The following is a 25,682-nucleotide window of genomic DNA, read 5'->3' as shown; positions in this document are numbered from 1 at the left end:
GTCAGCCAAGATCAGCAGGCCCACATAGCCACCCCCTAGCTGAATCTGATGTGTGAGCAATAAGTGTGAGTGAGTAATAAATGCTTAACCCCAGCTATGCCAGATTTCATGGTTGGTTTTTATACAACGTTAGTGTGTCAATAGATGTGATACACCCTCTTAAACTTATTCACAGGTGACGCCACCCTAATCACAAATTAATCCAATCTATTCAGATTCGCATACCCTATGTTCCCTAGAGTCCCACAGACTATTTGTTAAATTCAACACAAATACACCTCAGACAGTCTGTTTAGCTCCCAACCCAGCTCAAAACAATTCTAACTTAATAATTCCTTCATTATTTATGGTGCAGAAATAATATTTTTCCCTTTCTCTCTCCTTCTTTCTTATATTATCTTCAGACCTGGGAGCAAGAGAGCTCAGATATTAAAAAGCTCCACATCCCCTTCAGAAGCTCTTTGGATTTGTCTATTTTATAGAGTCACCAGATAAAAGAGAGGATACCCACTTAAATGTGGATTTCAGGTAAACAACAAATTACTTTTTAGTGTAAGTGTGTCCCATGCACTATTGGGACATACACTAAAAATATTAATCATTTTTAATTGGATGTCCTATATTTTTTCTTTGCTCAATGTGACAACTGTACTACTTCATTGAAAATCTGGAAGGAGTAAATGGAAGCAAGAAGAAGGTTCCACCATGTGTGGAAAAAAGAGGGCAACTCAGGCTCAGCTAAGAAACCAAGAAGTGGAATTATTGAAAGAGAGTTCGATCTTTGGTCTCTTTGATAGTTCATCATCAAAGAAACTCATGTAATCAATGGGGAAAGGATCATTGAAGAGTTTAGAGTGAAAAAACCCTTTGGGTGACTTCTGCTGGTAGGTTTTAGATACATACAAGTTACTGGGAAATAATATACTTAAGGAATTCTACTCATGGCCTTATTAACCTCAGCATAATTATTATGTTAATTATTATAACTATTGTTAAATTTAATGAGAAGTATGTGGGTTATAATTATACATGGTTTTTAACTTTTCTGCATTTTTAAAATTATCCGTAATAAAGTGGGGAATAAATTACTGAGACACTCCTGTTATAGCAACCAGCTGTACGGTATACATGTGAAGAGGGAGAGACTTAATTTGTGGTCATGTTTTTCCCTTCCACCAATTAAGTATTTTAGGCAGTTCAGGGTAGATGAGGTGATACAAGTATTAATTTGCAAAAACAACTTGTGTTGGAAAAGTTTATAGAAGAGTTTTATTGTTCAGTCTTAACTAAAAATAATATACTCCAAGATCTGATTGAACACAGCATTATTTGTAAGAGGGATGAGAGAAGTAAGGAAAATAAAGTTTGTTAAATACAACTGATGCACCATTTACTCTGCTAGGTAACATTTGAGGTAGGTTTTATTATCCCATTTTACACATGAGGCTCAGACCAGCTAAGAAACTCACCTAGGGTGGTGCTGAGATTGAAGACAAATATTAAATTCCATGACTCTCATTTTTTCCACTATACTCAGCTGCCATTTTCCAGTCTTAAATTTGTACTTCAACAATCAATCTTCAAAAAGTTTTTTTTTTTTGTGTGTGTGTGTGTTGTTTTGTTTTGTTGTTTGTTTGTTTGCAATGAGTAGCTCTTATAGAGCCCATCTCTAGTCTTTGTATCCTGATCTCAATTGCCCAAACCTGGGAAGAACAAAAAATGAAGTGACCAATATTTCTCTGACAACATTTATTCTGCCATTGTGAAACATGAAGGATGGATGTTAATTTCTACTAAGTGTTGTGACACATCCCCAGTAAGTATTAATTATCTCACAAAACTGTTCTAGATACTGTAGACGAGTATGGCCCCTGCTCTCAAGAAGTTTACAATGTAAGCCATGCCTTTTCCCAGTGACGTGACACAGCTCCACCATTTTTGAGGTTCCTTAAATTAATGTCTGTTTGGGTTTTTTTTTTTCCCTTTTTCTTTTTTTCTGTCCCATCAGTTAAGATGTGTAGTCCTGCACCAATATCATACTGTCTTCATTACTATGACTTTATAATAAGCCTTTATACATTGAAGCCAAGTAATTCCTTTTCTGTTCTCCTTCAGAAATGCCTTGGCTATTCTGGGCTCTATAGCCTTTTACATAAATTTTAGAATAAACTTGTTAAGTTCCACAACACGTGAATGAGAATTTTATAGACAAGTTATTGTTTTTGGCTAATAAACATGAAAAATAGCTCAGCTTCATCAGTAATCAAGGGAATGCAAATCAAGACCACAAGGAGATACTCTTTGAACCTACTGACAAAAATTAAGTTTTGGAAAGAATATGGATCAAAGAATATGCACTACTGGTGGGAGTGTAAATTGGTACAAACATTTTGGAAAATAGGATGGATTTATATACTCATTAATATTTGCATATATCTTTTTACGTCTCCAACCTTTTCCACCCTGCTCCGTGTTCTTGGAAGCTTAGCTTTATAGACTTCATCAATGGTCTCCCTTGTATACTGGCTTCTCTTTGGGCTCAGCCAATGAGAGACCTTGGCAAAACACTGGAGAGAATGGTGGAAATTGAGGTCAGGGTTTTTTGTGAGATCAGCTAGCTCTCTGTCAGGCTGTTGATTGTTTGAGTTCTAGTGAAAGCTAGAGCTCTATTGGCTAATCCTCTCCTACAACTTTTCAGCTGCCTTCTTCAGGTTTCAGTAATCGCACCCTTCTCTTCAGGGATAGGGATGGTTATGGCTCCTTGCCCTTTCTAGTCTTAGCATGCTTCATTATCCCATAATTGTTCCTTTATTAAACTTTCCTCAGTTACACAATTTGATCTTGTGCCTGCCAGGACCCTTATTGGTACAACCCAAAACTCAACAATTTCACTCTTAGGCACATACCCAAGAGAAACCAAAGCAGGAATGCTTTCCAGGAGACATGTTCAAGAATGTTTGCAATATACTTTGCATACTTCAGTAACAGAAGGAAAAAAACAAAGAAGAAACAACCCAAAAGCCAATTGCGATATATTCATCCAACATAATATTACACAAAAATGAAAACTAATTATAACTACATGCAGCAATATAGATGAATCTTAGTAACCAAATGTTAAGGGGGAAAAATTGATGCAAGCCACAGAAGGCAAAATATAGCATAATAAACTTTTTATAAAATTAGAGATCTATTATTTATATATACATATAGGTGCTAAAACTTTTTAAAAATGAAGCATAATAAAACACCAGATTTAGGCAGTGGTTACCTCTGAGAGTAAGGAAGAAGCATAGGATTAAAGCAGGCAAGGAGCACCTGGGGTAATTCTTGGTAATATTTTATTATTATCTGTTATGAATTAGATGGTGGATTCAGGGGTTCAAATCTATTCATAAATTGATTACATAAAAACAAATGTATAATTGATTACTGTTAAAAATAAAAAGTAGGTTTAGAAGGTCTGGAATTCCAGGCTAAGAATTTAAACTCCAAGTAATCTGAACTTTTTGAGCAAAAAAGTGACATACATAATTGTAAATTTAAATCAATCTGCCAGAAGTGGACAAAGGCTGAAAATCCTTTCTCAATTCCAAGTTCTGGTCCTGGAGTGAAGGCAGTAGCATTGGAAGAGAACTGGAAAGAAAGGGAAGCAGGGATGAGAATTAATAGTATTCTCGGTAGAAATACAAAAGGCAAAAATGAGAGAACTGAAATATGAAGCCAAAAGTTAATAATCTGAGACAGATTTTCCATAACAAGATTTTTGAAACTATCCTTTTAAATAGTCTTTAAAGAGATATGAAATTTAAACCATTTGATGCTATCTCTACAGTGGCTAAATTTATGCTAAATGATACTAAATGTCTCCATTTCTCGTGCTCTTCCAAGTCCTTACTGTTTACTGGGAATTAAATACAAGAGCAAAGCTGTGACATTCCAAATGATGGTTAGGTTTTTAGCTACATCTGCTAGATCAGTTATATATATGTAGCTGACAGAAATTATCCAAGCTTGGTGTTGTTCTTTTTGTATTTTTGTTTGTTTTTACAGTGGAAAGAGTACCATTACAAGATATAAAGGGACATCTCAGCTAAAAAGGTTAAAGAAGCCCAATTCCAAATTGCAGTGTAAATTGTCATGGTTTGCATGTCAATCATTTTTAAATTTAGAATATATACTTCTATAACCAACATTTCTATGAGGTAGTTAAATGGTACCCTATTTCCTGCATTTAATAAAAATAACAAATTTTATTAGTGCATTTAATCCTGTGGGTTGAGTTGTTAGTCCCAGTACTCTATTTATACAATTATTTTTTTCAAGTTTATTTCCTATTTTTATCTTGTCCTTCAACTGCAGTATAGTTCAGGGTTGCCTATTTTTAGCACACTCCAGTACCACACAGCGGAAATGCTTTAACACTTCACCATATAACTATCATGGCAATCCTGCACTGCACCTTCCTCACCGCAGGCAGCTCAGACTTATGTTGTCTGTGTATTCCAACTTAAAGTGAGTCCCAAGTTTCCAAGTTTCCTAGGATTCACCTGTCATAAAGACTATCTATGTTATTGCAAGAAGAAGAAAAGCAATACAATCTTTTGATTACCCCTGGATTTTAGAAGAGACCTCAAAAACCTTGTCTAAAAATAAAATAAGACATTTAATGCAAGTGCCAAAGATAAAGTAAATCATTTTTAGTAACCCGGGGACTTTTAGTTCACTCTGTCTAGTCTTGATTTCAGGAATCCTGGTGTGAAAATCCTATTGTTCTATTTTGTAAGAAAAAAAAATCAGAGAAGTAAACTTGACTTTTTGAAGATTCTCTGACAGTTTTTTTTTTTTAAATCCTTGTCTAGATGAGCTGTGGAACAAGCTGACATTCATATTAATGACTTTAAAATCTGCCTCAAACATCTTTGATATCCGAGTGGGGGCCAAAAGGCCAAGCGTGTTTATGGATATCTAGTTAATATTTTTGAAGATTATCCAAATCTGCTCACTTCTAGAAGGCTGAGAAGTAGGATCAGAAGACAAAAAGAAATGAATATGTATTTATGACGTGATGTTGGGGGATAAGATAACAGTGGCTGGGTAAATGGGGTGTATGTTTCCTCCTTCTTAGCCATCAGGCTGTCGATGCCATCTGTTGCATAATGTGAGGAACAACTGAGTTCCTCTTCAACAAACACTGCCAGTTGGTCTTTTCATTTCTTCCCAGTGTACTTGTCTTTATCAGAACAAAGGTCTCTGGAGCATCACAGAGATTTTTGCCTCAAGGAATGTAGCAAAATGAAATTAGGATTGTTTTCTTGAAACTTCAAGTGGTCATAAAGAAATGAGAAGAAAAATGGAAACATAAATTGTTCCAACAATGTCTCCCTAACACAATGTGAACTTCCACTTGCTACTCACTTGAAAAGGTACGATTTAGCAAAGCTTCTGAGACTCAGTCAGCAGGGTGTGTGTGGAATAGCAAAGTAAAGAGTGGTTTCACTTGGTTGCAAGAGCAGAGGAAAATGACCATGAACATTCAAAGAGATGTTACATCCATGTTGTATTATTCACATATACTTCCCTAAGCATTTAATATCATTGTAATTTCACAGCTATTTATCCAGTTGTTTATTTAATGACTATTTTCCTCCTAATAACCTTTATTCTCCATGAGGACAGAACTGTAGCTATCTTGTTTAGCCTCCATCTGTAGTCCATAACACATAATAGTAACAGCAGCTAATATTTATTTTGCCCTTACCATATGCTCTTCTAAATGCTTCACTGGTATTTATCACTTGATCTATAACAATAGGCATTATTATTATTACCTGTCCTACAAATGAGGAAACTGAGAAACAAATTTCCCAAGACACATCTCTAGTAAATAGAAATATCTAGTAAATTATAAATAGAAAATCAGAACATAAAGCCGGATACTCTGACTTCAGAGTCTTCATTTTCCATATTGCCTGTCATATTAGGCATGCAATATAAATATTTGTTGAAAGAATGAATGAGCAATTCAATAAATTATTTTTTTTTTAGCTTGGCTAAGTGAGAAATAGAGCATTTAAATTTTTCTTCAACTCTCTCATTAGAAATATCAATCTACCTCCCTATAGATATTGTAAGATAATAGTGGCAGTCAATAGTATAATATTATTGGTAACATAATAATGACAATGGCCCAGTTTCAATCTTGACATGACGATTGCAGAATTTTCTCACTTTCTAAAGAGACATCAAGGAAATTTTGGTCATTTACATTAAATTTGCTCAAAGTTGTCTTGAATTCCATTTAAACATATTCTACCATAAATGTACATGAGTACATTAGAAAGCATAGAACTCTTTCATAGTACTTGTAAATGTGGCTTACAAATTTAGAAAGTCCTATAGATGAATTCATTTAGCAGTTTTAAAAACGTTCATTAAGTGCCCACTCTGCAAAGTATGATGGCTTCTCACCAATTTCCCAAGGAGAATAACTGAATGGCTACTTTCTCTGAATTTGTATTCATGGTGTATTTTAAGCTTGGCTTGATTATTACCTGTCTTCCTTTTAATAGATTCCCACAAGGTAACAAACTTCACTATTTCATAAATTGTAAAAGTCTCTAAGAATCATAAGGAATACTAGACATTATACTAGTAAAAACATTTTGTGTGTCCCCAAATTCTAATTTCATGATAAAATTACAGTAACATTTAACTGAGGAGAGATTTTATTGCTCTTGCTGGAATCGGTTTCATTCAGGAGGGCATAGAGTCTTATGTAAGGCAGTATGATTTGCAGGGACCTCAGTTCTAGTGCTGGTGATGCCCCAATTTGCCAGCTCTTATACAAGGCACTTAATTTCTCAGAGCTCAATTTATTCACTAGTAATAGAAAGTTTCTGTTAAATGACCCTTGTCTCTCCAGAAAACATATATTTTAATGAATCATCCATCACACCAGAACTGTGAATTTAATAGTAACATGTTTTAAAGTAGCCATTTTTAAAGGGGGAAAAAGAAAAACATCCTTTCTGGAAATCTAGATTCCCTATAAGAGATACTGTTTCTCTATGAAGAAATAGAATGAGCTATGGTGAAGTGACTTGTGTAAATGATCTCATTCAGGAGGCACCGAGGGGACAGAAACTTGTCATTGCCAAGTAAGTCACATTTAAATTCCCTCAAGCCTTGAGAAATAATGTGAGGGAAAGTGCAAAAATAGCACAGTCATTCCTTTGGACCAAGTCGACTCCTAGGCCTCCTGAGAGTGCCACAGCTGTGTATTCATCTATATGCAAAGAGAAATAATAAGAATCATCTATATTTGGCACATGGCACTTTGCTATATACCAGGGTGCTCATCTATCAATGTATATTTTGCTGAGCCTTTCAGTAAGGAAAGATCCACCACGCACACTGCCTTAGCTACAGACATGTATTGAAGATGCTTCTCTTCCCCCCACCCCCCAGCAATAGAAAAACTGCAAGAGCCCATAGCCTCACTAAACCAACCAGAATGAAACCAGAGGCAGCTGTATCTGATTGAAACCATGGAGAGAATTGAGATTGACAGAATCGCAGGGCTAGGAGGTTAATGAGTCCATAGTCCTGCCTCCAGGCAGAACTGTCCGGAACCATTCCAGGCAAATGACAGCTCAGCCTCTTAGAAAAAAAAAATAAAAATCTTTATAACGTGCTTCGGTAACATATTCCATTGTCTAAATGTCCTGATCTTCATAAAGTTCTGAAAGCAATATAAGTCCACACTCTTCTCTGTTTAATCTCCATGTTGACAGATATATAGAATAATAAATTGACAGAAACGTCAAAGATGACGAGAGCCTTAGAGATGGGTCACAGAATTGATTATCATCACCTTTCCAGAGACCTCAGAGGAGAGAATAATTAGAAAGTTTGTGGACGGTTGCAATAATATTATGGATCCAAGTATTTGTTTGTATAAATAAGGTCTATTTATCATGAGTCACTAAATGAAATTTTGCTTTGCACTTCATAGCAAGAAGGACCATGGATGTAGCAAACACTATCTTGAGTTGAAACGTAATCAAAGAATAGGTTCTTACATAAAAAAGCAAAGAAAGTATAGAACCGGTGTGCAAATAGGCCCCTACTGCTGTATTTTCTAATTTGTTTGTTACCGTATTCAAATTTATGGATGCTTTCTTACATATACTACTCCTAATAATAAGTTACTACCTCTCTTTTACTTTTAGGAGTTAAAGATAATGACTGTGTTGGCAGAGTCAGATAAGAGAAAAGAGTATGATCTTTGGAGACCCGAGTTCAAATCCCTTGTATACTACTTATCATGTGCATGGTCTGTAGTGAGCTGCTTGATCTCTCAGTTCTATTGTTCTCACCTGTAAGGTTGAACTAGTAACACTTATTTCACTCTGGTTTTGGAAAATAAAATGGTATACTAGTGGTAAAAGCATCTAGGGCCTAGCAGGCACTAGAATAAATGTTACCTGACCATGAATGTGATGTGTCACACATTGCCTTTCTTTCCTCTTCTCCCTTCCTTACAAGTCCAGAGAAGTGATTGAGTGAGAGACAAATTTGCCTCCTCTGAGAGTGTCTCCAGGCCGCGTTTCTGCTTCTGTTAGGCCTCTTTTCTTTATTGCTGAGCACCCTGCAAACTCGTGGGGGTGTGTCCCTTAGGGACTAAAGGGTACGGACAAGGAGACCTTCTGATGCCAAGTTAAACCTGATGCTGGGTTTTTGCTTGAGTTTTAAAATATCTGTACATGTTACAGTTGTGCTAACAACAAGTAGATGGAATTCAGATTCTGAAACACTATATTCATTTTTAGAAAGCTGTAATAGAACTGCTTTGTGCAAAGGATAAAAAGGCAGATTCAAAGATAGACTTTTAGTTCACATGAGTGAGCAATAAGAATATTATTCATTGTGAAGCAGAAATGTTATATGTCCACAATTAGGAATAGATTTAGGTAACTTTCTGTCAAAAAATATGTTCGTATTACAAAAAACAGATAAATCTAGAGACATTTTAAAGCATTACTCCTAATTTTATGACCCAGAGCCAACCACTGATAATATTTGGGTACATTTCTCTCTTATCTTTTTCTGCACACATTCTGACAAGCAAGATTGCTTTCAAGTTCAAATTCTGCCATTTACGAGTTGGTTTTCAGCAGGTTATTTAGTTTTCTAAGCATCTGTCACTGCATCTGAAAACTGGTATCAACTTCCTAGTTACTGTGATGATTAGTGCAATAATGCCTACAAAGCACTCAATATTATATGTGGTACATAATACACATTCAATTTTGTCAGCAACTGTTATTATTAGCTTTGTTATACATTATATTTTAAATGAAAAAATGGCAATTCAAGGAGAAGAAATGAAGGTCGCTAGCAAGATATTGCAACCTGGGCTTTTGCAGTCTGTGCAGTACAGAAAGATTTCTCACAGAACAACATAATAGATAATTTATTGCATGCTTTACTATGTGGTTTCAGATATTATGATATTATAACGCATTTAATCTTCACAATAGTCCTGAGACGGGTGGTATTATTAATAGCCCCATTTTACAGATGAGTAAACTGAGTCAAAGTCAGGTTAAGTAACAATCAAAGTCTCACAGATAAGTGGCAAAGCTGGCATTTGGATGCAATCAATCTAATTCCAGAGTCCATTTTTGTGGACAGGTATAGAAGCGTTTACTATTGAACAGGTATTTTTGTAAATATCACAGTTTAAGTCAAACATTCTACAAAGCACATGATTTGCAATTAATTAGAAAATGACCAGATAGATAAATACCAAGAAAAGAATTAGAGGGATGTCCTATTCTTTTACACAGAATATTTTGCAATGTTCCCAATAGGCCCATTATGCCCATCCAGCAGTTACAGGGCCTCACATTCGATCCATTTCTTCTGAACTTTGTAGGTGGCTAGAAATGGTTAGACAGTAAGCAGTGTTCTTGGAAAAATAGATTTGTATTACCCTTGGAAACAGACTGTGTTGCAAGAAATTCTTTGGCATGAAATAAGGCTGAGTATACACAGTTGTCTCTCAGATGGTGTGGGTTTGGAAACATAAGTGGACAAGCCAAACCCTTTCAGTCTTCCTTTTCCTTTGAATTGAATTCCAGAATGTGTTTTTGATGTCACTATGTAGCATTTGTGTTTATACTTATTTATTACTGCATACTATTTTATTGAGTGCATATAACAATGGCTATTGAATGAAAACAAAAAGATTCCTCAGTCATTCCAAACTAAGTTAAAAGTTCCATGCTCGCCAAGTTTATCTCCTTATCCTTTTTGGAGAGTAAGGAAGAAAGAAAAGAAAAAGCATCCCAAAGCATGGGTGTGGATTATAATAAGGTGAAATTGCTCTCAACTTTTGTGTAAAACTGGTATGTTCAGATATTGCTGATGAAAGTGTAAATTGGTATATTTCTTTTAGAAAACAACTTGGCAACATTTACAAAGTGTACTATAACTGTTCATACCATTTGGCATAGTTCCTGGGAATTTATCCTAAGGCAATAATTAAAAGAAAAAACAAACGAAATGTAAATGTAGACAGAATTGAACTATAGTGGTAATCATAAATAAAACCTAAGGAGCAAACTGTTCAACAATAGACAGATAAGTAAACATTAATGGAATATTCTGTTCCCTCTAACAATTATAAACATGAAATATATAATAACACAGAAAAACAAAAAGTTAAAGAGCAGAGCACTAAATGATCTGTATACTTAATTATACTGTATGATGTGAATAAACTGGAAGGTAACATTGAATAATGGAAGCATTGTGTTTAAAATAGGAATAAGATCTATGTAATTTTTCTTCTTAAATTTCTTTAAATGTTGTTTGAGATATGCAGAAGAATTAACAAATAAAATTAATGGATGAAGAGATTTCTCCACCATTAGAAGAGCAGGTAAATTTTTCTCTTCCCACCCCCCAGTGATTGAAACCAACCAACCAACCAAACACATGAAAAACCAAACTACTTGCCATTTGCCTTCAGAGAGAGCTGGTGTGTTTAGGGATTACATGTGAAATAGCCACTCCAGTGAGAAAAGAGATTGAAAGAATTTTTGGAATTTTGCTTCAATTTTCAGATTTCACTTCAAAAATCAGATTGTAGCCGTTCTTTTCTTTCTTTCATACCTTCTCCCCTCCCCTCCCCTCCCCTCGTCTCCCCTCCCCTCCCCTCCCCTCCCCTCCCCTCGTCTCCCATTGTTTTTCTTTTTTTGAAAACTCTGACAGCAGCAGAGATATTGTTGCTTTCTTGCTTCCTCTTAACAAAATGCTTTGCCTTATCATCAACACGGCTTTAAGGCTCCCTTCTTAGTGTATATTCACTTTTTACTTTACCTTCTATCTTGATATGAGTATTTTACCTTTCAGTTCTATTTGTTATTCATACTTGATTCTCTAATGTATTTTTACTCTCACCCTGGCTGACTGGCTGTATTTTCATTTTCAGTAGTGGACATAAGGAAAGTTTAACTCAACTCTAGCTCTTAAATAGCACTGTATTTGGTTAAATAATTTCTCAGAAGAACTAAATGATAATGGCTTTGTGTCACTAAGATTATCTTCTAATTATTCCTGTCTTTGATTCAAATTCTCTGTTGCAAACAGAGGAAATATTTTAAATCTTTACATGTATTCAGTATAATTAGATGCCTTGTGGGGAAATTAACTGTTCTTTTTCATGTCATTAAAATAGTTTTCGTCACTTGGTTTTCATAGTTTGTCTTATAGCTGATTAGTATTTCTACTTTTTTCATGTGTTGGAGTAAACTAGTTAGGTATCTACTGTCTGTAGTGATTATTCCCTCATTTTGTGTTGCTAGTGCTTTATTGTCTGAGTTATTTAAATTGAAATATTTCTTTCCAAGTGGATCATTTCCCTAAAGCACTTTTCAACTTAATAAATATAAATTGGGCTTTTCCTTTCATCATGAAGTCTTGCTTATAGGCAAGGTCTCTAATTTGACTCTGTTGTTTGAGTTAGAGCTTTTAGCATTTGAAAATACCAGATATTAGGTACAGAAAATTATGCTTCTCCAAATGGAAATGTAACACCATGGGCTGATTTCTCTGTTTATATAGGTGACATGTAAGTGCACTTCTGAGGCCTAATTTAACTATCACAGGTGAAAATTTGAGCTGTGTCATCATGGAATAATATGCAAATACTTAATCTTCATTTAACTATGATCACTGAAAATCTACTGTGTTAGGCTCAACGTGGGGTCCCCAAGATACAGGAGGAAGCAAAACTTTACCCTCTCCACTTCTTGTACTCGTCACCTGGGAAATGGGAAACTGATACTTTATAAGTCCCTTCTTGAGTGTCAAATCTCTAATAAATCTGATTGAGTTTATTTCAAGAATCATAAAAGATTACACATTTTAGTAAAAGCAAAAGTGTTTTTTAGATTAAGTGATACATGGCTTAATATTTACTTTAGCATAGTAGACATTAATTAGCTTGTGAATGTTTGGGTTATCTTTGAATATGGCTATAAATATGTGTATTTATATTTCCAAAATTATGTGTATTGCATACAGAAATCTAATTGTGTAGGTTTTCCTATGCCCTCAGAAAAATTGAACAAAGGCAATGAAATATGATAAACATAATACAAAACAACAGGAGTTAGAGGTTTTTACATGTAGACTAAAACCATTCCCTGAAAAATTCAAGCATACATTGAATATTTCTACCATGACACTGAGATGAAAGGATAGTCCCATAATATTATACACCAACTCTTCAGAAAATCCATATTAAAAATTCTAAATATATAACAGGAGTAAGTGTATTAGTTCCATGTTATACCACCTATCATTTATAGATTTTCTTTAAAAGGAACCATTTATGATCTCTCCACTAGTACATTTATAACATGATTCCATGTGTGCAATTTTCATTTCTGTGCAATTTCTCAGTAACAAATCTATTGTGTAAAGTGCGGTCTACTTGCAATCTTCTTATACTGTACTAAGAAAGGCTGAATAGCCTCAAGGTCATTCATACTGGTTTTTGGCTTCTGTGTGAAGATAGCCCCAAGCTATTTAAGGAATATCTGGCTGCTAGAGAGCTTGGAGCCACATTTGCAGCTCATCACTAGCAAGTGTATGTTTTTGAGATGTTAACCTCACTCCTGGCTCCATTTAACTTTTCCATTCTTATTTTTTCTTTAAGAAAAAACTGCCCTAAATTGTTGTTGGTGCACATCTAGATATAAAAATAAATAAATAAGGGCTAAATAATTTGGGGGATTATTTGGAAATAAAAAAGCAGAATTCTTAAATAATCAATGCATTAAATGGGTTTATGCTAAAATAGAAAATAAATAACCATAAAAAACCATCACTTTTTAACAGATAATAACTCATATATTGATGAACACAAAGAGATACAATGGGAAACTGACTTATTTAAATATATCATTTTCCTTGAAGTAATCCTAACGGTATTTATTTATAAATTAAATTCTAAATAGTATATGAGTTTGTATAAGTAGACTAGGACGTTTGAAAATTCCACTTCAATCCTTAAAATGGTACCTTAAAGTTGATTTATAGAATGATCCTCATGAAAATACCTGATACCTACATTAATACAGTGAAAAATTTGTAATCAGTGAAGATTCTGTGATTTCCACATGTATCAACAGTGACACATTGCTTAATGTAACACTCAATTACATCATGTTTAATTTATGTGGAAATATTTGGATATGCCTTAAATGTCTGTGGTAAATCATTTGGGGATCTTAATTGAACATTTTTTCTGTGATAAATTGCTTTATAAACACTGAAATAATATTCTTACATAACTACCAATTTATTTTGAAAGACTCCAATGACCTCAAATGATTATATTATTTTCTTTGTATGATATAAAGCTTGTATACTTCTGGAATTTATTTTTTTATCCAGTAGAAAATAATTCTAACATTTATAACATATTTATTTCCATCTCATACCTGGTTTGCATTTTTTAAAACTCAAAATATTTATATGTTGTTTTAATATGTTATATATCATGGTGAGCTACAGTCTCTCCAACAATGAAAAATGCTTAGAATCAAAATTTGACACTCTTTTCCACAAAAATAAGCTACCTAATTTAATATACTAAAGTAGTAGTTCTCTATTTTAAGATTCAATTCAACCATTATCTAGAATATTTAAGAAAAGAGTTCAATTTCATGGTGGACACTAGTTGAAATTTTATGTTGATGTTAGCACAGGAAATACTTTTCTTTTTTAAATTAGTTTCAGGTGTACAAAAATGTAATAGTTAGACATTTATACCCCTTATAAAGTGATAACCTCCCTCCCCCAATCTACTACCCCTCTGACATCACACACAGCTGTTACAGCTGTTATATTTCCACTGTCTCTATTCCTTATGCTGTACTCCACTTCTTGTGATTATATATATATATATATATATATATATATATATATATATATATATATATAATTATAGTTGACATTCATTATTGTTCAGCTTCAGCTTCAGGTGTACAGTGCAGTGATCAGGAATCTACACCATCCCTGAAGTGGTCTCCTTAATAAGACACTTGTCTTATTAGGGAGACCACCGGATATCCTACAAAATCTTTACAACGTTATTGGCTATATTCCCCAAAATGTGTTTTGCATCCCCGTGGCAATCTTGTGGTTACCGATTGTGTTTTCTTGTCCTCTCACCTTCTCCCTCATCCCCACACCCCTCCCATCTAGCAACCCTCAGTTTTTCCTTTATATCTATGAGACTGTTTCCGATTAGTTTGTTCATTTATTCTATTCTTTAGATTCCATATAAATGAGATCATGTGGTATTTCTCTTTCTGACTTATTTCTCTTAGCATAATGTTCTCTAGGTCCATCCATATTGTTGTAAATGGTAAGGTTTCATTCTTATTTTTGGCTGAGTAATACCCCACTGTATAAATGTACCACAGTTTCTTGATCCAGTCATCTACCGATGGGCATTTTGGTTGTTTCCATGTCTTGGCTATTGTGAATAGTGCTGCGATAAACATAGGGGTGCATAAATTTTTTCAAATTAGTGTTTTGGATTTCTCTGCATAGATACCTGGGAGTAGAATTGCTGGGTCATAAGGTAATTCCATTTCCAGTTTTTTGAGATATCTCCATTCTGATTTCCATAGTGGCTGCACCAATCTGCAATCTCACTAGCAGTGCACAAGGGATTCCTTTTCTCCACATCCTTGCCAGCACTTGCTGTTTGTTGATTTATTGATGATAGGCATTCTGACTGGGGTGAGGTGGTATCCCATTGTGGTTTTTATTTGTATTTCTCTAATGATTAGTGAGGTTGAGCATTTTTTCATCTATCTATTTGCAATATCTATGTCTTCTTTATAAAAAGTTTCTTCATGTCCTCTGTCCATTTTTTAATTGGGTTGTATGTTTTTTTTGTGTTGAGTTGAATGACTTTTTTGTGAATTTTGGATATTAACCCCTTATCAGATATATCATTGACAAATATCTTCTCCCATTCAGTAGGATGCTTTTTTGTTTTTATTGGTGGTTTCCTTTGCTGTGAAAAAACTTTTTAGTTTGATGTTATCCCATATGTTTATTTTTTCTCTTTCTTCCCTTACCAGAGGGGATATATCAGTAAAAACACTACTAAGGGTAACATCCGCAAACTTTCTTCCTATATTTTCTTCCAGGAGTTTTATGGTTTCAGATCTTACATTTAAGTCTTTAATCCACTTTTAATTTATTCTTGTATATGGTGTAAGGTGGTGGTCCAGCTTCATTTTTTTGCATGTGTCTGTCCAGGTTTCCCAGCACCATTTATTGAATAGATTGTCTTTACTCCATTGTAAATTCTTGCTTCCACTGTCATAGATTAAATGATCATATAGGCATGGATTTATTTCTGGGCTCTCTATTCTGTTCCATTGATCAATGTGTCTGTTTTTATGCCAGTACCATGCTGTTTTGATTACTGTAGACTTGTAGTATAATTTGATGTCAGATATCGTGGTACCTCCCACTTTGTTCTTATTTCTCAAGATTGCTGAGTCTCTCTGAGGTCTTTTATGGTTCCATATAAATTTTAGGATTATATGTTCTATTTCTGTGAAAACTATCCTTGGTAGTTTGCTAGGAATTGCATTGAATCTGTATATTGCCTTAGGCAGTATGGACATTTTAACTATATTAATTCTTCCTATCCATGAGCATGGTATGTGTTTCCATCTATTTGTGCCTTCTTTAATTTCTCTCTTCAGTGTCTTATAATTTTCTGAGTACAGGTCTTTTACTTCTTTGGTTAAATTTATTCCTAAGTATTTTATAGTCTTTGAAGCAACAATATAGGAAAGATTTTATGTGAATTTGAGAAGTAAATATTTTTAATCATAAAAATACTCTCTAAAAATCAGTAACTTTCCATGTAGTCTTTACAACTATAAAATCCAGATATGAGAATCTCTCTAAGGCTTAAATCAATACCTGATGAAATGTTTAAAACAAATTCTATTTTGAAAACTTTTATATGACCATTTAGTTGAAATATAATAGCTTCTAGAGCTATAATTGCTTTAAGTAATGTAATTTAATTAAAATAGATGCAAACTTACATTCTAATAGTTATAAACTTAAATTGGACTATTGCTTTTTGTATCATTTTCCTGACAAATGAGCCAACAAATTAAGAAACTGTATCAGTCAGAGTTCTAGTTTGCAAACAAACAAATAGCAACAACAACAAAGCAACATGATATAGCAAAAAGGGAATAGGGTACTACTGAGCTTGCTCTTCACCTGAGGCCTTACTGGGTTTTGTGAGTCCCCTCCTCCATCACACTTTCCTTTGTCTCTAGCTTGAATGTCAGAGGGTTATGATTCGTTGCACAATATGGTGAGAGGTCTGAGCCCCTGATGGACTTGCTTAAATCACGTTGCAGTACTTGTATACTGACATTTTCTCCCTATCCACAAGTGTGGTAGTAAATCTACTTTACCTGAAGGGGAACAAACATATTTATAGTAATATAGTAGCAATAGTAACAGTCTTTTCTCTTTTCCTTTTTGTTTTTACCTGCTTACATAGGGCACAAAGAACCCACATTTATTAGGTGCAAACTTAGCTGAAATTTTGATTCTAGTGGTCTATTCTATCAAAATTCAAAGTTGGAAAGACAAAATAATAATAACAATAACAATAATAATAATAGAAAGCAAACAATTGCCAAGTGAGTCAGTAAGTATAATTCTGGGAAGCCCATCCCAGTTTTGAACCCTGGGATTCCAGACTTGTCATATTTTGGTCACGGGGGAAAATAACTTCCATATGGTAATCATTTATTCTGAGAATAAATCATATCCTGAAAGACAGTATCTCAATTCCCGGGTTGTTGACCTTTAGTTCAGCTCATCTGACTCTTCAATAACTAGTTCCTTTTAAATAATGGAGTGTGCAATCATACCAGTGAATCCCTTGAACATAGCCCATTGCCTTGCTTGTTTCTTTAGAAACTGAAGCTATTTTGCGTGGGATACCGTGGTCTTGCATAAGGCAACCAATTAATCTAAGATAGTGTAATCACAAAGAAAAATGGCTACAGAAAGCAAAACAAAATCAGAATAAATATTTACTGCAATAAAGAACAACTGATGCTGCCCATTCCCCATCTCCCCAGAATGACAGGTATCATGCAGAGACAGCTTGACACTAAATAGTTATTTGGTTCCCCTAGCCGGAATGCTTTTCAAGGAGCTCATGATCAATTACTTATAATAGAAAATGGAACATGCATCAGACCTGTAGCCAGATGGCCTTTGAGGAGAACTCCATGTTGTTGAAACCATAGCTAATCTTCATTCCCTCCATGACGAGCATTTGGTTCTTGAATCCACTGGCATTGCTGAGAGAGGAGGTTGAATATATCGACTGAGTGGGTCACCTTATCCATAGAGGCCTATGGTAAACATAGAACTTCCTGAGAAATATACACATATCTCTTCAACATAACCTTTCTCCAACCATCCTCCACAGTCCCCTAATCCCACTCTTTCCAACTGCCTGGCCATATGACCAGTCCATTAGCTACTGAATTGATGTAGGTTCCTGTTCTGGTTATCTTTGCTGTGTTAAAAAAAAAAAATCAACCCACAATTAGCTGCTTAAAACAATCATTTTATTATGATCATGGACTATGTAGGTGCAAAATTCAGGTGGGACACAGTGGGGCTTTTCTCTGATCCGTGGTATCAGCTAAGAAGTCTTGAAGCTTGGAGATGATTCAATGCATATGCCCTGGAACAATCTGAAGACTCATTTACTGACATATCTGGAACATAGACTGGGCTGACTCACTGAGTGGGAGTGTTGACTGGAGCATGACCACACAGCACGATGGCCACAGGATAGTAGGCTTTCCTTCCAGTGACCACAGGAAATAATTGAAGTAGCTGTTTCACTTTTGCATATTAGAATCAGGCAGATCTAAATTCCATCCCTGAAATGACTAAGTATGATTTTCAATTCCTTCATCCTCAACTAGTCTAGATAAAAGCCCTGAATTCTGCCAATTTCACTGAGACTCTGTGCTGCAACTCACGGCTGGTAAGAATGTCAGGGTCTTGGTTGCACAACACAAACGGACTCTAGTTCTACACTGGAAGAATATGGGTTGGCTCAGATAGTCCATAAGATGGCTAAAGAACCAACCTCAGAAAATAGTCTGAATGAGAGTCTGGGAAACACAATGTAGCTAAGCTCATATCTCAGGATTAGCCTGGAGAGCACATTGTCACTAGCAGTGCCACCCCTGGATCCTTGCTGTTGCGAGTGTGAAGACCTAGCACCACTGTGATTTGACTTAATTGCTCCATTGCCTCCAGTACAACCCCCAACAACCCCTGATTCTGTTGCTTCCTACAGATCCAATATTCCTGCATAGAGCTTCCTGTTGGCTAAATCAAAGTAACAAGCCTGCATTTTAATTCTCTGGGTAAGCAGAGAGGACAAATGCTCCTTCTGGTTCCCTGGAAGGAAGTGGGGCTTTGCCTCACCAGATTTTCACAACAAATGCCTACCAAATAGAAAGGGGGCTTAGATTATGAGTAGAGAAAAGTAAATATTTGTTGGACATGCTTGACCTGATTATTTGATAATTAAAATTAATGAATGGATGAATTAACAGTAATATTTAATTGGTTCAAGCAACTACTCTAATAAAAAGAGCCCTCCTCCCACAAATTCTAGGCTTGATGTTATTGTGTGACTGAGTAAATCATTTAAACTTTCTGGTTCTCTTTTCTCATATATCAAACAAGGGTTTGACCTCTCATCTCTAACTTTCATTGTAACCATCTTCTTTCTAAAAGTTGTTGTCAGTGTCATTTGCAGAGGCTCATCCACATGGTGGAGCTATATGCCTAAGACTGGGCAGTACCCACTGTACTAGTTTTAAAATATTAAAGAAATTCTTAGTGAACCAAGTTGGCTACTTTATTTTTAAGTTACAATAGATCGCATTTATGTCTGTATATAAAGATACAGTGAACTAGTACTGAACAAAATTGGTTAAATTTCATGGTAATGCATCTAATCTTCCATTGTGTGTGCAGAAATTTGGGGATTTTTTTGGGGCATCGTCTCATTTTGTTTTCTAAACTCCAACACAACTTGATTGTCTTGAGATAGCCGGGAGATCAGGAAACTCAGGAACCACTGTTCCCAAGAGACTGTGGGTTCTTGGTACAGAAATCTTCATGAGAGACTTTGTTCCAAGGTTATCTATGAGAAAATTTGGGAACTTTCCATTTAATTCACCTCATGTGAGTCATTCCTTCAGTGGCCTAAATGTTACCTCTGAGGATGGCCCCAACTTTTCAAGATAACAAAGAATCTCTTCTCTCCTCTTTGGAAAAGATCACACATATTCTTTGGAGGAAAAGATGATGGCACTCCAGAGTTGTCTGGCTTTCCCTTTCACAGCGAATCTATTAGGGAGTTTCTCAAGCTTAGAGGGAATTCCCCTTGATCCATCTTTTGGCAGCCAATGTCAAACGGAAACTAAATCTTCAGAGATTTCGCTCACAGTGGCTCCCCCACCGTCCTCCTATATGAATGTCCCAGAACTTTTAAACAGAGAATTGTCTTATGAATTCAGAGAAACATGATTGCTTTTTGGACAAAAAGATAATTTGCCAACATTTTCAGTTTGCTGGCAATTTACTGTAGCATGGACCCAAACTTCCAAGCAAGGTTATGACAGAGAAATCAGACAATTGGAAAAGACATTCAGAAATGGGTGCACCTCTGGCAACGTGAAATTCCTATATGTAAGGACTTTGGGTTGTATTTCTCTCACCTGAGTCATGCCTGTGTTAAAGGGAAATTCCCAGTGAGGTCCTGGATGTGACCACTCGGTGTGCTCGAGCCTCCTCAAGGCAACACCAGGTCCAAACAGGACCTCATTCAGGGAGGCTTACACTCAAACTGGCTCCCACAACCTTGCTGTGGGACAGACTCCATGGTTACATGGATTTTCACACAGCAGGAAGATGCATTCACAAGTTGCTTTTTGACCAGCTGCACTAAATGCCTATATTATGGCAGCCCATGGATGTATTTTATCACTCAGAGCTAAAGATTACTGGTTAGTTGAATATTTAATACAAACAGATGATGGGTAGTTTTCATAAGTTACAGTGTTGCTTGAAACAATTTAGTTTGCTCATTGTGCAGCAAAATTATAAAAAAAATTTTTTTGAAGAAAAAAATCACAACTGAAGAGATCAGTAATAACGATCTGCTTACTGAGCTGATGAAAGGAAAAATTCAGAAGATGGTAAATGCTCCTACTGTGTTAAAATTCTTTACACAGGGCCTGGCATCAAATGATCATAATAGTGGATTAATATTTATGTTAGTTCACTTTATGACATAAGCATATTATTGCATCTATTTTCTTGAGAGAGAAACTGAGGTACAAAAAAGAGTTACAATGCCTAAGTAGATCGTACTAGTTCGCGTTGCATGTTTTAAGTTTTTATAAATGTACTGTGTGTTCCTCTGTCATTTTTTTAATATAAACTTTTCATCCCTCACCTTTCCCTTTATTGATAGATTATCTTTAAAATTTGGCCATATATTATCATATTTTTTGCTATTCTAATAATAATTTAATCTAAAATGGAGATTAATGGCTGTTTATAACATTGGCCCTGGAACTTGTTAGAATATGAAAAATCAGAACCAAAAATACAAGCAGGACTATAAGTTGGGTGAAGACGTGAAATGCAAACACAAGGCTACTCATTTTAAAGGTGAGGAGGTAAAGGTGTGATAGTGAGAGTTCCAAACTTGGCCATAACCCCCGAGGAAAACAGACAGGCACATCACGAGAGTAAGTGACCAAAGTTCTAAAAGTTCAAAGGTGTCCTTTCAGGGATGGACTCGGCCATTGGACACTAGAGAATACTAATTAGTTGACATTTTCATACATATTATGGGTAATATTTATATGAAAAATCAGAAGAGACTGCTAAGTATGAACAAGTTAATGAGCTGATAGATTGATTTGGCAGCTGGTAATAGGGATCCTGAGTTAAAGAGGCCAAGGTTCAAAGAAACGTGAATGGCAGGCATTGCTGGGTGGGAAGCCCAGGTGTAGAAATTGACACACAAAGTGGGACAATCAGAGACAAGGAAGAGAGAGGAATAAGATCAAGGAAGAGACTCACAACCTGGAATCTGAGTTATCAAGGGATAGACTGAAATTTGCTATGAAATCACCTGAATTTTGAGTTCCTGACAGCGTTGGAAAAACAGTCACAGATGAGTTTCTTCTGCTAGGGAATTAGAATTGGCAGGGAAAAGAAAAAAGGGACAGCTGTATTATAAGGAACATAAGCTGAGAATGAAGTAACACCATAGTTAGATTATATATTATTTTTTATAAAGTGAAACCTAGGTCTTTCAATTTATTCATTTAAATTATGTCACTATTCAAATTAATTTATGAGTCATCATTCAGAGATCAGTTGATATTTAAGTCCTTTTAATTAAAAATACAATTATGGCAAAGGCATATTTGATTGTATAATATATGTCCTAAAATCTGGTACTCATGCCCTGTATGGAGAAGCCCATCTGGTCATATACTTAGCCTCACACTTTATCAACTCATCACTAAATCCCCCGAATATCTCTCGCCTCATTTACTTTCTTTCTCCCCCAGTGCCTCAACTTAGTCCTGGACTTCATCTTATCTCATTGGATTATTGAAAGGACTTCTCAAACACATTTTTCACACCCGAGCCAGAATGATCTTTACAAAAACAATTACATCATGTCCCTTCCTCTTGCTTTAGGAGCCCAGCTCTATTACCTCTTAGCTGTGCAACTTTGGCAAAGTGCTTTTAGTCTCTGGGCCTCAGTTTCATTGTCTTATAAAATCAGGAGTAGTAACTGTACCTTGAACATACATCCGGTGTGAAGACTAAGCGAGATAATTTCAGGACCATGTGGAGCCCATAGCAAGCACTAGAAATGTATTACATATTACTCTTATTATTTAGAATGACATCCAAATTCCTTTGTAGGGCATTCAGCACCCTTCATGATCTGGCCCTTGCTTTCCTGTCTGGCATTAACCCCCATTACTCTATCTACCATTCCCTCCCTGCCACCAGGAACTCTCTGCGCTAGCCATACTAAATTACTTGCAGCTATTTTGAACCTTCCATTCTTTTTCTTGGATTGGGGCCTTTGCACATGCAGTTGTTCTATCTGAAAAGTCCCACCCTGAATAACTTGCCTGACTAAATTCTGTTCTTCTTTGGACCGTAGCTTCATGGTCCTTTTCTTTGCAAAGGCTTTTCTGGTCTTCTAAGCCTGGCCCAGATGCTCTTTCTGCCTACATGCCTTGTAGTACCCCTGTTTACACCTACCTTCAGAAAACTCCTTTGTAACAACTGCTTGCTTCTTTGGCTGTGTCCCCCACTAGTCCATAAGATTCTTGGATGCAGAATTTTCTGAGGGCAGAGCTGTGGGGACAGAGCCAGGAGAGCAGTTTCCAGGCTCTCACCCTCACGTGGAAAGGTGCTCACTCGGGTAGTAAATGGCCATCAACTGTGATTGCATGGCCATCAGCTTTGACTAGCTGGCCATCAGCTGTAACTAGTGAGCCATTGGGCACTAAGATAACTGCTGTGGCTATACTAGCAGAAAATGGGGGCTAGCAAGAAGATGGTGGCTGAGCTAGCAAGAGCGGATTGCAGTTAGCATGGCGGATTGCAGCTAGCAAGTGAGGTTGGTTGGCAGAGAGAAGTGGACGGCAGATTGCGGATAGTGTGGCTCCTGCTTCCTGTGTCTCCAACGCAACCTCCTGCGAGAATATAGTGGTATGACTCCCCTATATATGGGTGTTCCTTTTTGGCCTCACCATATCCTGTGTTCTTATGTGAGGAGCGGGACCAGAGACCCCGCATGACAATCTTCATGACAAGAGCCTATGACAGTACCTCGCGCACAGCGTACATACGATTGAATATTTGTTGCTTTCATGAATGAATAGCTCGTTTAAGACATAATAACTTTGTTATTTCAAAGGTGAAACAAAGTAAAGCAAAACATTGGTGGCATTATATTAACATCCTATCTGTTTCCTTCCCAAAATATGCATGCACACTGGAAATACATCAGTAAATGTCGCAGTTGGAGTATAAATATATCTTATTCAATATGTAAGTTTGTAACCATTATATATCATGCATTTTTTAAATGTACTATAAAATGCATGTAATGTTACAAGCTACAAATTACAATGCCAGACAGAAAACATGAAATTGGTGAATTAGCTAATTATATTTCTATTTATAATTATTTCTTACTTTTTTTTGGGGGGGGGGGTTCAGTTAGGGTCTCTCTTTTAAGTTTAAAACAAACACGTTCATTGAGCATGACTTATTGGACTGTAACCCAGGACCAACTGAATCAAAGCACACTGGAGAAAATACAAATATGTATTTTTTTATCATGGCAGATGCTCTTTGAAACTTGAATTGCGAGAACAGAAGTTAGACTAATGTGTTTCCCATTTGTTCTTCAGACAGATAGAGGCCAAATGACACAGTGGAAAGAACCTCAGCTAAGTGTCAAGAGAAAAACTTGTGTTCTAGAGTCCTCTTTGCCACTTAAAATAGCCTTGTGATTTTATGTGCGTCGTCCATCATCTCTGAGGTTTAAAAATGAGTAAGACATTTTGTAAGTGGCACAGCATGGGTGGTAGAAACGCTCTGGCATGTAGGTGCTAAGGAGTCCTGGTTTTGCCATGACTACTTGGGTAACCACTGAACCATCTGTTTCCATTTTCTTTTATCATTTGCATATTACAAGATCATACACTGACACTGTGTTAGGGGCCTCAGAATGAAATGTGTATCTCTCATCTCCAGGGGCTCAGAGTTCAGTATAAAAGAGAAATGCAAACCTCTGATAACATCATCTCTAGCCACACATCTCAAACTTGTATGTGCATAAGAATCACCTGGGGATCTCCTTAAAATGCAGATTGTGATTCAGTAGGTCTGGGGTACAGCCTAAGATTCTGCATTTCTCACAAGCTCCAGGCTGTGGAGACTGTAGACCAGTGCACCACAGTTTAAGAATTAAGTGCATTGAAATGTAAACAGAGAGATGCTAGAGGAGCACAGAAGGAAGGAAACTGACTCAATGAGGAAGCCTCCACAGAAGGAGTGAGATGGAGTTGAGGGATGAGTAATAAAAGGTGAAAGGAAGTAGTAAATGCATTTGAGTAGAGAGAATATTTTGTATAGGACACAGAAGTACGAATGGCCATGGGATGGGGATGGAAAACCTACAGGAGCATGTGGCAGGGAGACCAATTTCCAGGAAGAGTCATAGTTCAGACAGGGAATGATGAAGGCCTAAATTGCCTTAATGAATTCCTCTTATTATTCACAGCTCAGTTTTGTAAAAGGTGTGTGTTGGAGAGGGCCTAATGAAGGTGGAGACAGTAAAGAAGGAAAAAAGGAAATAGATTTCTCTCAATACATCATAGAGGTAAAAAAAAAAATGACAAGAACAAATCCCTGACTGAGTGTGGTTGAGGGTAAAATCAGGACGCATGCAGAGGTGTTTGTAGCTTAGGTGACAGGAAAACAGGGTTTTCTAACTCAGAGAGGGAAGCAGGCTTGAAGCGTAAAGATGAAGTGAGTTATGAACATGTAAAATTTAATGACTGAGGGATAGAGATTCATACCCATTCAGGTTTAAAGACATACCGTTGCTCCCTTTTGTTAAATCCAGCGTCCCTGCATGCTGTATAGAGTCACCACTTTCTATTAGTAATAAATAAGACAACAACTTTGAGAACAAATTCACATTTTACCCTCATTTGAAGAGTCGCTTCAGGGATTTTCTTTTCTCACATATAAATTCTCTTTGTGTATTCCTTAAAAGTTGACTCATGTCTTTTCATAGTATTTATTTATTTGTTGTGAATGCAGCATCTTTTTATCTTGCCCACAGTTGGGTCATATAATACAGTTTATTTTCTGTCTCTTCTTAATTATTGCCAGCATCATTGCAGCTGCTTTTGTTGAAAAGTGATTATTGACCT

General features: G+C 36.0%; 1 long non-coding RNA gene across 3 annotated transcripts in view; it reads right to left on the bottom strand.

The window, feature by feature from the left end:
• Positions 1-1,167: 1,167 nt before the first annotated feature.
• The window catches only part of LOC109445174 (uncharacterized), a 45,266-nt gene continuing 20,751 nt past the window's right edge, over positions 1,168-25,682 (bottom strand). For 2 of the 3 annotated variants that reach the window (XR_012497812.1, XR_012497814.1), the window contains exons 3-4: positions 17,849-18,005; positions 1,168-3,636 (exon numbers count right to left, since the gene is read on the bottom strand). This is a non-coding gene — a long non-coding RNA (uncharacterized LOC109445174). Of the gene's footprint in view, positions 3,637-16,848; positions 17,049-17,848; positions 18,006-25,682 lie in introns of all 3 variants that reach the window. The other variant, XR_012497813.1, reaches the window with a different exon arrangement.

The sequence above is a fragment of the Rhinolophus sinicus genome, linkage group LG01 (assembly GCF_036562045.2).
Source record: "Rhinolophus sinicus isolate RSC01 linkage group LG01, ASM3656204v1, whole genome shotgun sequence".
NCBI lineage: Eukaryota > Metazoa > Chordata > Mammalia > Chiroptera > Rhinolophidae > Rhinolophus > Rhinolophus sinicus.
This window is presented reverse-complemented; position numbering and strand designations above follow the sequence as displayed.